Source organism: Petaurus breviceps, unplaced genomic scaffold (assembly GCF_028583685.1).
Source record: "Petaurus breviceps papuanus isolate PSGF00001 unplaced genomic scaffold, PetGlider_PUasm1.0 90847, whole genome shotgun sequence".
In the NCBI taxonomy this organism is placed as follows: domain Eukaryota; kingdom Metazoa; phylum Chordata; class Mammalia; order Diprotodontia; family Petauridae; genus Petaurus; species Petaurus breviceps.
In genome coordinates, this window is record NW_027187360.1 from 6604372 (window position 1) to 6618830 (window position 14459).

Here is a 14459-nt window from a genome sequence, read left to right on the forward strand (position 1 = left end):
GGATAAGGACTGGACCTTTGATTTAATTTGTATAGGGAACTCCAAGATGAGGAAATTCCCTCTCCTGAATCAGGTAATTACATTATGTGAAATTTATAGTCTTAGAGAGTTTTGTAGCCAAGTGAGAAATTCAGTGACTTGACCAATGTCATAAAGCCAGTATATGCCAGATGTAAGACTAGAATCCAGCTTCTGAAACTGGTTCTCTAACCTTAGTACCATACTGCCTCTCTTCAAACTGAAAAAAAAAGTTTGAATGGAATTGAATTCCACAAATGCAGATTTATCATAGGCTTGTAGATTCAGAACTGGAAGGCACCTTAGAGGACATATAGTCTCATTCCCTTATCTATCTTTTTGCAGATGAAAAACTTCTATCCGAGGGAGGCTAAGTGATTTGAATATCCAAGGCAAGGTATAAACCCATGTCATGTGACTCTAAACCAGTTGCTTTTCCCATGTACCACTCTGCCTCCAATTAATTCTGAGGGCAAAATTATGACGTTAGAACCACAATCCAGCAAATAATTGATCCTTGCTAATGATGTAGGGGAAAGTAGAGGGTAAACCTACAAATAATCTGAAGGTGTCTGTGTGGGCTTGCATAAAAGAAACTAATGAAGATGGTGCTGACATCACCATAAAGCTACAAGCATCCTGCATACCTTGGGACAAACATTGACTAGACACATTTTTCTGTTTCAAGCCAATCACTTGATATCTTCTCATAAGCTATGAGAGAGAGATTGTTATCTGGCGTAATGAAACAAAATGACAGACAGATAAATTTAGTTGCCGTTGAATAAGTCTTGCAAGGTATTCTCAATAGTATAAAGATAAGGAAATCACGTAATTGGAATAGCTGAAACAGCATTAGCAGCAGCACACATAAGGAAGAGAATGGGGAGATCAATTGCAGAAGGAAGACAACTAATGAAGATTACTATAGGTCCTCTTGAACTCACTGAAGCCATTTAAATGAGCCTGTCACCATTTTCTTTCCAAAACTAACTCCCTTTTCCTATCACGAGCTAAATTCAGAGGTCCTAGGATTATTGGAGTAAGTTCTTGAAGTTATAGGCCATTCTTAAAAGGAATTACTGATACATAGTCATCATTCCATTCATTAAAAAATATGTTCATTAAGCATCCAGATGTACTCAATGCTATACTATATAATATGAGAGAGAAGAAAAGAATACATCATGGTCCCAGTCATCAAGGGACTTATAACCACTTTGAAGATAAGACATGCTAATATTTGACAAACTAAGACTTCATCACTGAGGGGGAACTCCTGGTGTGGGGAACCCTTCCACCAACACAAATAGTAACCTATGATTTCATAAATATGTTTTAGGGAATTGGTTGAGACACATAGATATTCAATGACTTGTCTAGCATCATGTAGCTAGTGAGTTTCAGAAGCAAAATTTGAACCCTAGGTATCTCTGATTGCAAGCCTAGCTAGTTACTGCTTTTGATCATATAGCAGGCAATATGCTAGGCACGAGGGGATGCAAAGGATAAAAATGAAATAATTCTTGCCCTTGAATTTTCATTTTTTGGGGGAGAGACATTATGAACACATATTATTGTTAATTTTTAACCTAGATCTGTGATTTCATTGGTATAGGGGTTTTCCACAGGAATATTCCCTTTGCTAGTGCAGATCAGCACTTGCTCTGCATTTTATAGACTTGCAGGGCTGTACCTGCATCCATACAACCAGTATGTGTCAGATGCAGGATCTGAATGCTTGTCTGCTTGACTCTGAAGCTGACTCCCTATTTACCATGCAACACTGTCTCTCTGTGTACAAACACATACACACACACAAATAAATACAAGGTCATTTTTGGGAGAGAGGCAGTAGCAACACATACACATAGTGGACTCTCTGTCTCTGTCTTTCAGTCTCTTTGTCTCTTTATATCTCTCTGTCTCTGTCTCTATTTCCCTCTCTTCTCTCTGTGCATATATATATATATTTATATATGTAAACATATAAGACATACTCATTAAATAATGAATCTTGAAACAGAAAATGATATAATAATTTAATGCCCTTTACATATGTATGTATAAATATATATCAAATAGAATATTATCAAGTGCCAAAATATTTGGTTATTGCCATTAAGTGCTATAAGTGGGTGGGTAACCAGGAAGAGGGGAGATCAATGATGGTTGAATTTATATGGGAAAGCTTCATGGAAGAGTGATATGGACCTGGAAGGATGGATAGGTAGAAAGCATTCAGAGATTCGGGAGGTGGAGTAGGAGAGAATATTTGTGGCTCTGGGGAACTGTATGAATCAAAACTCATGAAAAATACTGATTATGGAATGTGTGACAGACAGTAAGGAGACTCCCTGTGCTTGGAAAAGTATTCCTGTTTACTCTTCCTTATAGATCCAGCTATTTCTTCAAACACACTACCCCTTTCTGAAATCTTTTGGTTTCGACTGTATCTTTCTTCAAGAGAGATGATCAAAATTTGATGTAATGCTCCAGATGTGGTAAAGTTATTTTCCCATACAGCAATCAGCATTAAGCATTTATATAGTACTTTATTCCATTTCAAAATGCATTAGGAAAGCCTTGGGAATAGAATTAATAAATCTTCTTGTCTACAAAAATTTTCACTAGCCCAGAAAATTTGTTCTGGCTTCCCCCACCCACATCTAGTATTGCTCCTCTTCTGCTAATCATGTTCCTCTGCTATGATTCCCCTAGGCTGGTAGGGGAATGGAACACATATGTAAGCAAAACACAGATTACTAATTTTAGATGTGCTATAGACACTGAGTCAAAGTGTAACTAAATGCTTTGCCAAGATCACAGGGAAAATTAATGGCAGTTACAGAGTCAGAACTGGAACTCAGGGCCTTTTCCAAGTCTCTTGAGCTCTGATACCTCTCACAAGTTCCTATAATTTATTTTCTATTCATTTTTAATGTGTCCATCCATCTCACATATCTCTTAACTGTTGCTCCAGACTGGTCAGACATCTTGATTGAACTTTCCTTGATGATTTCTTCTCGTCTTTTCCTGTTGAGAATTTCACAAGGTCAGAATACATCAAAGATTCAAGGCCTGCTTCTAAGTGCCCAATATTATAAGTTTTTGTGATGTAATATTTTCTGGGTAGTGTTTTTTACAGTCAGGTGTTGGTGGGGCATAGAATGGCATGGGGAAAAACTGCTTCAATCCTTGCAATAGATTTTCCTTTCCTCAAAATGGCTTCGGAATAGTATCAGTACTTGTTTTCCTCACTACAGTGCCTTGAATTGTGTGTGTGTGTGTGTGTGTGTGTGTGTGTGTGTGTGTGCACTTACGTGTATGCTTTAAAATGAGGGTGCATTTTCTGACTGTTCTTCTAGTTAAATATGACTGGCTGAAGGCTCTTCAATTCCCCAATGTGTCCTACTTTATCCGTGATTCCTCACAGTAGCTTTTACTGCTCAAAAAACAACTTGGACTTTTAGATTTACAAATCATTTCCTTTTCCAGATCTTGAATTAATGGGTTAAAGAACCTTGGTCCCCATACCAGCAGACCCCTGAGGCTCCTTTATTTCACACTCAGAAGTAACCTTTCATGAGATATTTTTTCTCTTTTAGAAACAGAATTTTCATAGCCTGTTTTTAATCCATAAAAATTTGCCCTTTACTCTATCTTTGGAAAATCACAGTAAATTGTATGCACAAGGTCATCTTCATGTACTATCTCAATAAACCTTTTCAAAAAGCTCCTTGCAGGTTAGAAGCATGATTTGACTGTGAATTAATATGGATTACTAGATTTGAAAATCGGAGACATGCAGGCCTGGTGATTAGGTCTAAGCATTTCTGTACTCCCTGTTGTTGCTTGTAGTTCCTTCCAGACATTGTCATCTACATCCTTTGATTATCTGTTTCAAGGGCAACATTTTTGCTCTGGCATTGACTTACATAGAATCCTGCTACTTCTTTCTATTTCTGGGCCGCTTGGGTTCTACCAGTCTGTTTCTAAATCAAACAAGCTTGCTTTAATTTGTTGGTATTTTGTGTTATATGCCCAGAAAGAGATTATTGCTTTTTTCAAATGACCCATCTGATGGTTCAGAAGCAAAGTGACTTTATATGTCTTATGTTCCCAGATGCCCCAAATGGAAATTCTTATATTCTTTTATTAGGGAAGAAAACAATTCAGCTGGACACATGCACTAAAATAAGATTCTAAAATAAACATCCCATGTCTTAATAATTCATGGAAAGAAGTGGGAAAAAATGAGGAAAATAATTGAGCAATTGCAGACAAATACTGTGGTGCCAGATATTGCCCAAAACTAATCATCAGAACTGTATATCTCTGATATTCAGTTTTATTAATGAAACAGAAAGGCATCTACTATGGATAAATAATACATCATATGGAATTCACACACTCTATTTATAATAGAGATCAGTGACACCTATCAACTCATATTAAATCAGGTCATGCATATTTTGCCCAGTCTGCAGTTTGTCAATCTCTGCTTTCTACTTAATAGCTGTCGTAGTTAGCTACATTAAAAAAAAAGTAATGGGGTGAGTAATCAGGTGAAGTATGAAAGTGTTCTAAAAATCAGTAAGAATAGCACTTACATCATGAAGGCAAGCTATGTCATGATATATTGACACATATATCACAGCTGAGAGATTATGGGGATTCAACACAAACTGGCTCATCTTGCCAGTAAATGAAATGTGAATGAATGCAGGAGAGAATATGGGAGATACTTTTTTGATGCTCTAGATCATCTCTTCGTGGTGTTTCTGGTGATTTGCCTCATTGATCCTTGCAAACTTGTAAGGAAACTAGGTTGATGGCTTGAACCAGGGGAAGAGTCCTGCAAACGTGGAAATCCAAACTATTATTCTCCTAAGGAGTACTTTGTGATGAAACGTTAGTGGACGTCATTTGCCTACGACAAATAAATAACGGTTGAACACAATAAAACTCCTGGTAATGCACTCTGTTGTAATATTGATGGCAGCATATGGGAAACATCTGACAGCTGCTAAACAGATGTGGCAATTAGCAAACCTTATGGTCATGCTGTTACGATTATTATGCAACACGTACTCCAGCAAAATTAGATGACTTCCTACTTTCTGTAGCTTTACACATGTGGAGTGCTAGCCTAATGTCCCATTTAGGCAATATTCTTAGCTGATGTCTCCTAACCCATATTATTATTATTATTTTTTTTACTTGATGTCTCATGGAAGATTTAGAGAAATTCAGAATTTAAACAAGAACAATATCAATTCGGCTGTGTAGCAGATACTTCAATTATAAAAGCTAATGGACAAATTGAGAGATAAAAAGACTTTTCTATCATGTTGAAATTCAATGAACAGTTTTCAATTAGGCTTAGAGTATAAAAGAGAAAAAAGAAATACTTTTCCTTGATGTTAACATTGTTGAGAAAGATGAGAGTAACTTTGCTTTTTCATTATACTGAAGAGATGCAGATAATGATGCATATTTAAATTATAAATCAGGTCGCTATCTGCCAACTGAAAGCAATATCAATTAGAGCTTAGGTAGATCATGCTTTAAAATGCCTTATATTTAATGACAAAAGTATGACTGTTAATCTCAGCAGCCATCAAAAGGATAATTTAAGGAGGCAAGAAATCAAAGAATGATGTCACAAAAATAGGCCCTTGCAGCTTTTTGGATAGTATTATCGTAATTAATGTACTTCGAATGACTTTTTTGTGGGTTATGGGCTTTCACAAAAGCATTTATTGCAGGCATAAAATATAAAACTCTAAAGAGTGGGTTTGACTAAGGTTGACTGGAGGGTCCTTAGCCTTCCTACTACAGTAATTCCTGTAAAATAATAGTTTCATTTACAGGCGCAATTTATAATGTTGAATTTATGCCAGTTCATCTGATATAAATCATGGTAATAGCATGATCTATTGTATGTCACTTGAGCTAATGCAAATTAAATAGCGTTAAATTAAAAAAAAAACTGTTAAAATAACATTAAGGTTGTAAGTTGTGCCAGTGGAATTAAGGAAATTTGGGGTTGAGGATAAAATGTCATCAGAGTGCAAGATCTTTGCACCAATATATCCTTGGATGGTGGGGAGGAGAGGAAGGAGAGAAGAAATGGTAAAATGGTATTAAGAATAGAGCAGTAAATTTACACCTAATTTTTCTTTTGTTAATTTTTGAGGGCAACTGTCAAATAAAAAAAATACATCTTCCTTTTCTTTTTTCTCCTTTTCCTGCTCTTATTATGTTTTATTTAAACCTGCAAAATGAAATTTCTTCCTTGGGAACTATGGTCCTCTTTTTGTTTAGGCATATGACCCCTATTTCTTTCTGAGGCAGAGCCCACATTCTTGGTCACTTCATATTTCAAACACCAGCATCATCTGTGACATCTCTCAGGCCGAGCAGTCTTGGAATTTGATTTGTTAGTTAATGTGGACTCCTTTTACTGTTTCAAGAGTGATAGATCATAGAACATAACTGGCAAAGTGGGTTACTCTCAGGTTTTTTGAATTTTGAACCAAAAGAACAGGTTTTCTAGTAAACAGATGTCATTAAAATGCATCTTCAAGACAACTTCATTCCCTCCCATAAGTTATTACTCTCTCTCCCATTTCAAAAGCTTATCCCATCTCACCTTCCTTCAAAGCCAAGTCAAATTGGTGAGATGAGATAAATGCAGAGAAGAGAGTCCATTCTACAAGAGATTAAGCAGGTATGACAGGATGTTCTCTTGGCACTTTGATTTCCTTCATGGATATAAGGAATAACTTTGTTAACTTCACCGCAAAAACATCCTGCTTGGTAAGAAATCAATTGTAATTTTGGTGTGGGTTTTCTATGTCATCTGTCCCAACACATTGTCTGTATTTAGTAAGTGTTGATGGATGATGTGCTGACATGCCCATCATAGCATTAATTAGTATGTTGCCAAGTAGAAATGGGTCCTTCAAATTATCTAGCTGCCATCACTAATGTTTTCCTAACTCTTCCTCATTGACTCCCTCTCCCTGCCAGTAGGTTATGTTAGGAGACCCTCACATATTTCTTCTAAGTATACAGTGGAAGAGTGAAAATGTTTTAACTTATCATGACAGGAACAAGGTATTGTTATTGGTGGCATCTAGATCATCTTCTTATGTATACATTTAGTTATCTTAATGTATTAGAGGAAATATCAGTTAACCAGAACTAGGCAATTTAAGTGTTAAGTAGTCCACTAAATCTCCACTCAGCCATCATGAGACTTTCTGGACTTGCAATCAGATCTAGATGTTCTGACCATTGACAAGTCTCTGAATATTTATGAGTTTCAGTTACTTCATCTATAGAATGGGATGATAATGTTTGCATTACCTTCCTCACCAAGTTCTTGTGTCTTCATAGTGGCAGACTGTAAAGGTCTATATAAATGTGACCAGCTGTTATAATTTGAGGTAACAATAATAATAGCTAATACATATAACACTTCAATGTTCACAATACAAATATTATTTCCCTTGACCCCTGTGAGGTAGATATTAATGTTATCTCCATTTTACAAATGAGGAAATAAGGTGGATTGGGATGGCTTATGAGTATGGTACTTAAATTCTCCAAGGGATAGTCTGTTTGCCATATTAATGCAGTTTCCCTTAAAGTTGGAACATACATAGAAAAGTAGAATGAGAGAAGAACAAATAGAAACAAGGCTGCATCAAAAATGTCAGCAGTAGTGAGAAACCCACATCAGTATTCAAATTGCATGCACGTCTCAATTTTTCTTTATTATGTCACTATTTTGAAAAGCCCAAATTATGCTCATAAAAACTTAACGTATGCATGCATATGTATGAAAGTACACAACTTAGCAGGGTTAAGACAGACAAGTGCAGAAGGAGTTTGTGCTCAGAGAGAAAGAGAGAGAGTAGCAAGTATTAAAATTCATTTGTGTTATGTAAGATAACCTGAGTACCATTCTACTCTCCTCTCCTCAGGAGAGGCAAAAAAGTAAGCCAGTGTACATCTTTGTTGACATTTCTTTGGACAGTTTAATTGATTTAACATACATTAAACTTTTTTTTTGTTTTAAAAAACGGAGGATTGAATATCTATTATTTAAAATAAATATTTTATTGCTCTAGGTATAGAGCTCAAAGGTAATTTAGACATAGTTTTTGTATTATTGTTATTGTTGTTGTTAATTATAATAATAATACATTGACATGTACATGTATATTTGCTTTAAAGGTAGCAAAGCACTAATGTAATATTATTTTACTTGACCCTCATCAGAGTCCTGTGAAGTAGAGCATCTTATGTTCCATCCTATAGAGAAGAAAGCTAAGACTCAGAAAACGTAGGTAACCTGGACACAGTAATCTCATTTTTTGTGACAGAGTTGGTATTCAAACCCAGGTCTGCTGACTTCCAGCCTACCTTTTCCATTACATTTTGTCACTTCTTACATATCAACAACCAAGGAGTGCATTTACATTAGAGTTCTCTAGATGCCCTTTGTTTCCAGATGACACAGATGATAATGAATAGTACCTGTTACATAAATTTGGTTAATCTGGAACTTGAGGTGTTATTATTATTATTATTAATTATTATAATTTTTTTTTTTGCTTTTTTGAGGGGGTAAGGTGGGGGCAGTTGGGGTTAAGTGACTTGCCCAAGGTCAAACGGCTAGTAAGTGTCAAGTTTATGAGGCCAGATTTGAACTCAGTTCCTCCTGACTCCAGGGCTGGTGCTCTATTCACTGCACCACCTAGCCACCCCTTGAGGTGTTATTAATTTATGAAAGCATATTATATATAGTCATTGGTTAATATGTCACCATTACCCAAAAGGCTTATCACTTGTTGTGACTTTGTCTGTTAGATTTGGGTTCACTCAGAGTCTTTGCTCAAAAGGAGAAATTCCGTTTCCAATGTAGTATACCAGTTTGACTTGATGCAATCCGATTTTAAACAAGGGTAAGATAATACCTTTAAATTTTTTTTTCTGAAATCAGTTCTAAAGATGCCCAACATTTCCCTCTTCCCTTCCCATTTTTCTTTTTTTTCCCCTTCCATCCTATTTCCTCTCCTTTCCTTTCCTCTTCCTCTCCTCCCCTCCTTTCTTCTCTTCTCCATCCTTCTTTTTTCCACTCACCAACTCTTCTCTTCTTAAATTATTTTTTTCCAGTGAACAAAAATAGATTTCTTCCCTTCTCACCTCCCTATCATAAAAAGAAAAAAAATAAAACCCCTGTAAAAATAAATGCCTAACTTTCATGGGTCAAGTAAGAATAAAACAAACAAACAAACCAACCTGAATTATGATGAAGTAATGTTTTGGACACTACAAACGGACAGTTGATGTCCCAGATCTGAAAGGAGGAGAGTGGACTGAATTGCCCTTAGGAACCCAAAATGTTCCTTTAATTATCCTAAAATTCTCCCAACTACAAAGGCTAATCTTTTAAATTTCTTTTAATTTAAATTTACATTTAAATAAAAAAAAAACATTTTACTAGTGTTATTCCATGACTGTGTAAAGCCAAGCATGAGCAGCCTTCCAGAGGACTGCTGCTGTGAATAGCTTTTCAAGGTTCTGATTACACAGTATAGTGAACTCTCAATTTATTCAATAACAAACCAAGACAAAACATTCACAGAAAATCAAAAATACAGCCTTCAGAATGTTTTAACTTTACAACTTATCACTAAAATGGCCACATAGTTTTCACCAAAGTGTTCACATAGTTTTAAGCAAAAGATGACATTCAGTTAGTAAGTCCTTCATTTAGTAAATCCTTAATTCAATAACCCTTAAGGAGGCAAGCCTCCTTAATTGACACAAAGTACAAAGGTCAAAGTCCTCCACTGATGGGGTGCAATTAAGTTACAATATCATCAGTCACTACTCAATACCCTCATAAGGGGTAGTGGAAAGTACAAAGGCCATCCACCCCTAGGTCACAAGTAAGTTACAATCTCATCAGTCAGCATTAAATACCCAAGGAGAGGTCTTCTCATCTTGACTTGAGGCAGGCTTTCAGCTTCCATGGTCCCAGCTCCTACCTGAATCCACCAAACTGTCACCTGGGTTCAAAGGCAGACAGCTTCCAGTTCCTTGTCCATATTGAAGCTCACAGTGTCCAGTCCACCTCAATTCCTTCAAAGTTTTGGTTCCTGGGAAGACAAGGCTTAACAAAGCCACAATAACATTCATGAACATTGCCGGCATCCTCCTCAATTCACTTACTGCCTGTGAAATCAACATAGATGCAAAACAGACAGACAAAGTGCCAACACCACAGTCCTGCTTCTTCTGGCAACTCTGGCTGAGCCTCAGAAGTATTTGGCCGCTCCAGATGGTTCTCAGAAGCTCTCAGCAGAAGTTTCAGCTGGCTCTCAGAAGAAGCTCTGCCACTATAAACTCTGTTTTCAAAAATCAAAATCACTTTCTCCAGCCTGGGCCTCTCCTCCTCAGCCTCCATGTGGCTTGCTCCAAGAAGTCCTGACTCTCCAGCTTGTGCTTTTCCTTATATAAGCTCCTCCCTTATATAGCTTATATAGCTCCTCCCTGTTCCAGCCCCTTCCTGTTACCTCAGTAATTCCATCCCACTGTGGGATTCACAAGTTCTGGGTCTTAATACTTGACACAGTTCCAAGCTCGAAACAAGGTGCTAAGTGCTTGCCAATAAAAGGGATCTTCAAATCCATTACTATTACATTCCACCCCTCCAGGATCCTTGGCCTTATAACCTCAATCTAAATGGCTATGGATCCTGGAAAAAATAGAGGCACTATACTTTGTAATCCTACAACTATTCCATAATGTAAAGCCAAGCAAGAGCAACTTTCCAGAAGACTGCTGCTGTGAACAGCTTTTCAAGGCTCTGATTACACAATATAGTGAATTGTCTATTCAATAACAAACCAAGACAAAACCTTCTGAATTCTGTATTTTGATTTTCTGTGAATATTTTGTCTTGGTTTGTTATTGAATAAATAGGGAATTCACTATACAATGTAATCAGAACCTTGAAAAGCTGTTCACAGCAGCAGCAGTCCACTGGAAATCTGCTCATTCTTGGCTTTACATTATCAATATGGAACAGGAACTGCATGGAGAGCTGGAAAAGGAACTGGGAGCTGTCTGCCTTTGAACTCAGGTGGCAGTTGGTTAGATTTGGGCAGGAGCTGGGACCATGGAAGAGGAACCTTGGAAGCTGAAAGCCTGCTTTAAGTAAAGATGAAAAGACCTCTCCTTGGGTATTTAATGCTGACTGATGATATTATTACCTATCTGTGACCTAGGGGTGGATGGCCTTTGTACTTTCCACTACCCCTTAAGAGGGTACTTAGTAGTGACTGATATATTGTAACTTAATTATGACCTAGGGGTGGATGGCCTTTGTACTTTGTGATTGACTAAATGAATGTACTTTGTTTAAGAAGGAAGACTTTCTGATTGGAGAGATTAAGAAGGGTGTGATCTAGGAGTGGACTTTGTGATAGACTAAATGAATGCACCTTGTTTAAAAGAGACTTTAACCTTTGTTAATAATATTTGTTAATAAAATTACATTTATTAAATGAAGTTCTTACTAAATGAATGTTATCTTTTGTTTAAAACTATATTACCACTTTGGTGAAAACTATGTGGTCATTTTAGTGATAAGTTGTGAAGTTATAATATTCTGAATGTTGTACTTTGTTTATTGTGGATGTTTTGTCTTAGTTTGTTACTGAATAAATAAAGTGTTCACTATACTGTGTAATCAGAACCTTGAAAAGCTGTTCACAGCAGCAGTCCTATGGAAGGCTGTGCATGCTTGGCTTTACAGACTATCAGTCTGTAACACAATAGTCACCAAAGAATTAAAAATGAACATTCCTCAGAGGGCAATGGAAATGTGCATATTGGGTTTAAGTAAGCAGACTGAAAAAAAGAATAATGAAGAACTGTGAAGAGTAGTTAGAGTAAAGGATATTATCAGAGAAGTATATGATTAAAAAAAAGATGTGTTGGTCATGTGGCGAGAGTGAGGGATAACTAATGGACAGTCTGTGTCCTGTGAGGAACCAGCACATTGGGTGGCCATCTCATGGGGAGACATGAGCAGGAGTTGGGTAGGTCATTGAGCAGGCCCCAGTGAAACATATGATCTGCTTCATCAGAGGCAACATTCACTTTGATGAGATCAGAGATTCATGGGAGTATATTTTAGAATTTGAGCAATCTCTCAGGCAGGACTAACAAAATTCATTTGTTGGTATTGATTGCTTATTTTTTAGAATTGTATATTGTGTAATTTAGAATTGTGTATTCCATTCTATGTTTAATGTTTTCTCTTTTAAAAACTACATTTTATATTTATAGCAGCTCTTTTTCTAGTGGAAAAGAATCAGAAATTGAGGGAATGTCCATCAATTGGGGGAATAGCTGAACAGGTTGTGGCTCATGATTGTAATGAAATATCACTGTGCTAAGAAATTATGAACAAGCTAATTTCAGAAAACCCTGGAAAGACTTATATTAACTGATGCAAAGTACTGAGTAGAATCAGGAGAACATTGTACATAGTAAGAGCAATACTGCATGAAGATTAGCTGTGAATGACTTAGTTATTCTCAGCAATACAATGTTCCAAAACAATTCCAAAGGATTCATAACAAAAAATGCTATCCACCTCCAGAGAAAGAACTGATGGAGTATGAATGCAGATTAAAGCATGCAATATTTTTCCTATTTTTTTTCACCCTTTGAATATGTATCTTTTTTGACAACATGACTAAGATGATGATATGATTTGTATGATTGAACATGTAAAACCTATATCAAATACTGTCTTGGGGGGGGAATAAGGGAGAAAATTTAAAACTCAAATTTAAAAAAATGTTAAAAATTGTCTTTACATGTAACTGGGGAAAAATAAAATATTGTTAAAAAACAAAATGACACTATAATCCCCTAAAATTACATTTTATTATTATAGATTATGTTTTACAATTAGGATAAAATAATATGAATCAAAACTTAAAACTTTTTACAGTTTAAATAGCTTTTCCATTATTTTCCCTATTTGCCTTTGTTTTCTTTATACTTAAAAAAAACATACACACAACAATTTATGGCCAAACTTTGTATTGGTCACTAGGTATGCATATAGTTCTTCTGTTTCTTATCCTCTTCAATTTGTGTTATTTTGTATGTCTTTTTTGGATTTCTTCATAGTCCTTATTTGTCAGTTTGAATGGTGTTATTATATTCTATTACATTAATGATCAACAATTTGTCCATTTACCTAGTCTTTTAGGTTGCTCCAAATTCTTTGGTATTATTTGTAATGATATGTAATGCTTATATATACATCTTTGTATAAACAGTTATTTTTAAAACAAATTTTTATTATATCCTCAGGTATATTTCTAGTAATAGAATTATTGGGTCAAAGGGTGTGTTCAGTTTCATAACTCTTGTTGTATATTTCCAAACTGTCCTTCAAAAATATTGGACTAATTTGCAATGCTACTATTAATAATTTAGTGTTCCTGTTTCTCAATAGCCTGGCTAACATTGAGCTTTGTCACCTTATTTTTATACATGACACCTCAAAGTAGTTTTAATTACTATCTATTTGATTACTAGAGGGATTGGACCTTTTTTTCCCCAAATGATTATTTGTAATTTGTATTTTTTATTTTGAAAATTATATATTCCTATCCCTTGACTATTTAGTAGAGACTGGGTGTTACTCTTCTGAATTTGTAATTAGTTCTTTGCGAAATTTTGGATTTAAGAATTTCATCTGATACATTTAACACATATTTTATTCTAAACAAATACTTTTCTTTTTTATCTTTGTTATGCTCAGAATTCAACAATTTTTTGGTATGATTGAATTATTTGGTCCCCAATAATTTCTTTCATTAGTTCAATAAAAAGAGTACATTTGTGTGGTAGGTATATTATTCTACTTCCTTCTAATTTTTTAAATGGTTTAAAAAAGTTTAATGGAATTCTACAGTCATTTCTTGTTGATTCTTTATCACAGTCTTTGGGGGTAGAGAAGAAAGCAAGGTAGCTATTGGAAATTTCCTTCTTCCTCTAATGTTCCTTACTCAGCAGATTGAGGCCTACTTTTCTGGAAAGATCAGGTCATCTGATGGAGTCAAATGGCCCTCCTCAAATGACCTTGACTTACTTATCTATGTACATCTTCTATCTCTCAACAGAATGTAAATTTCTAGTCATAGGCTCAAGGGGTTGACATTTAATGCATACTTGTTGAATGGAATTGAAACTGAGGAGCCTGGGGCCCAATGATAATTTCTTCCCTAGTCCTCCCCCATGTTTCACTTTCTTACCCAAAGTCTAAGACCCAGTTGAGTTTCTACTGCCATGGGTTCCACCTAGATTTCTTGGGTCTTATACTATGCAAG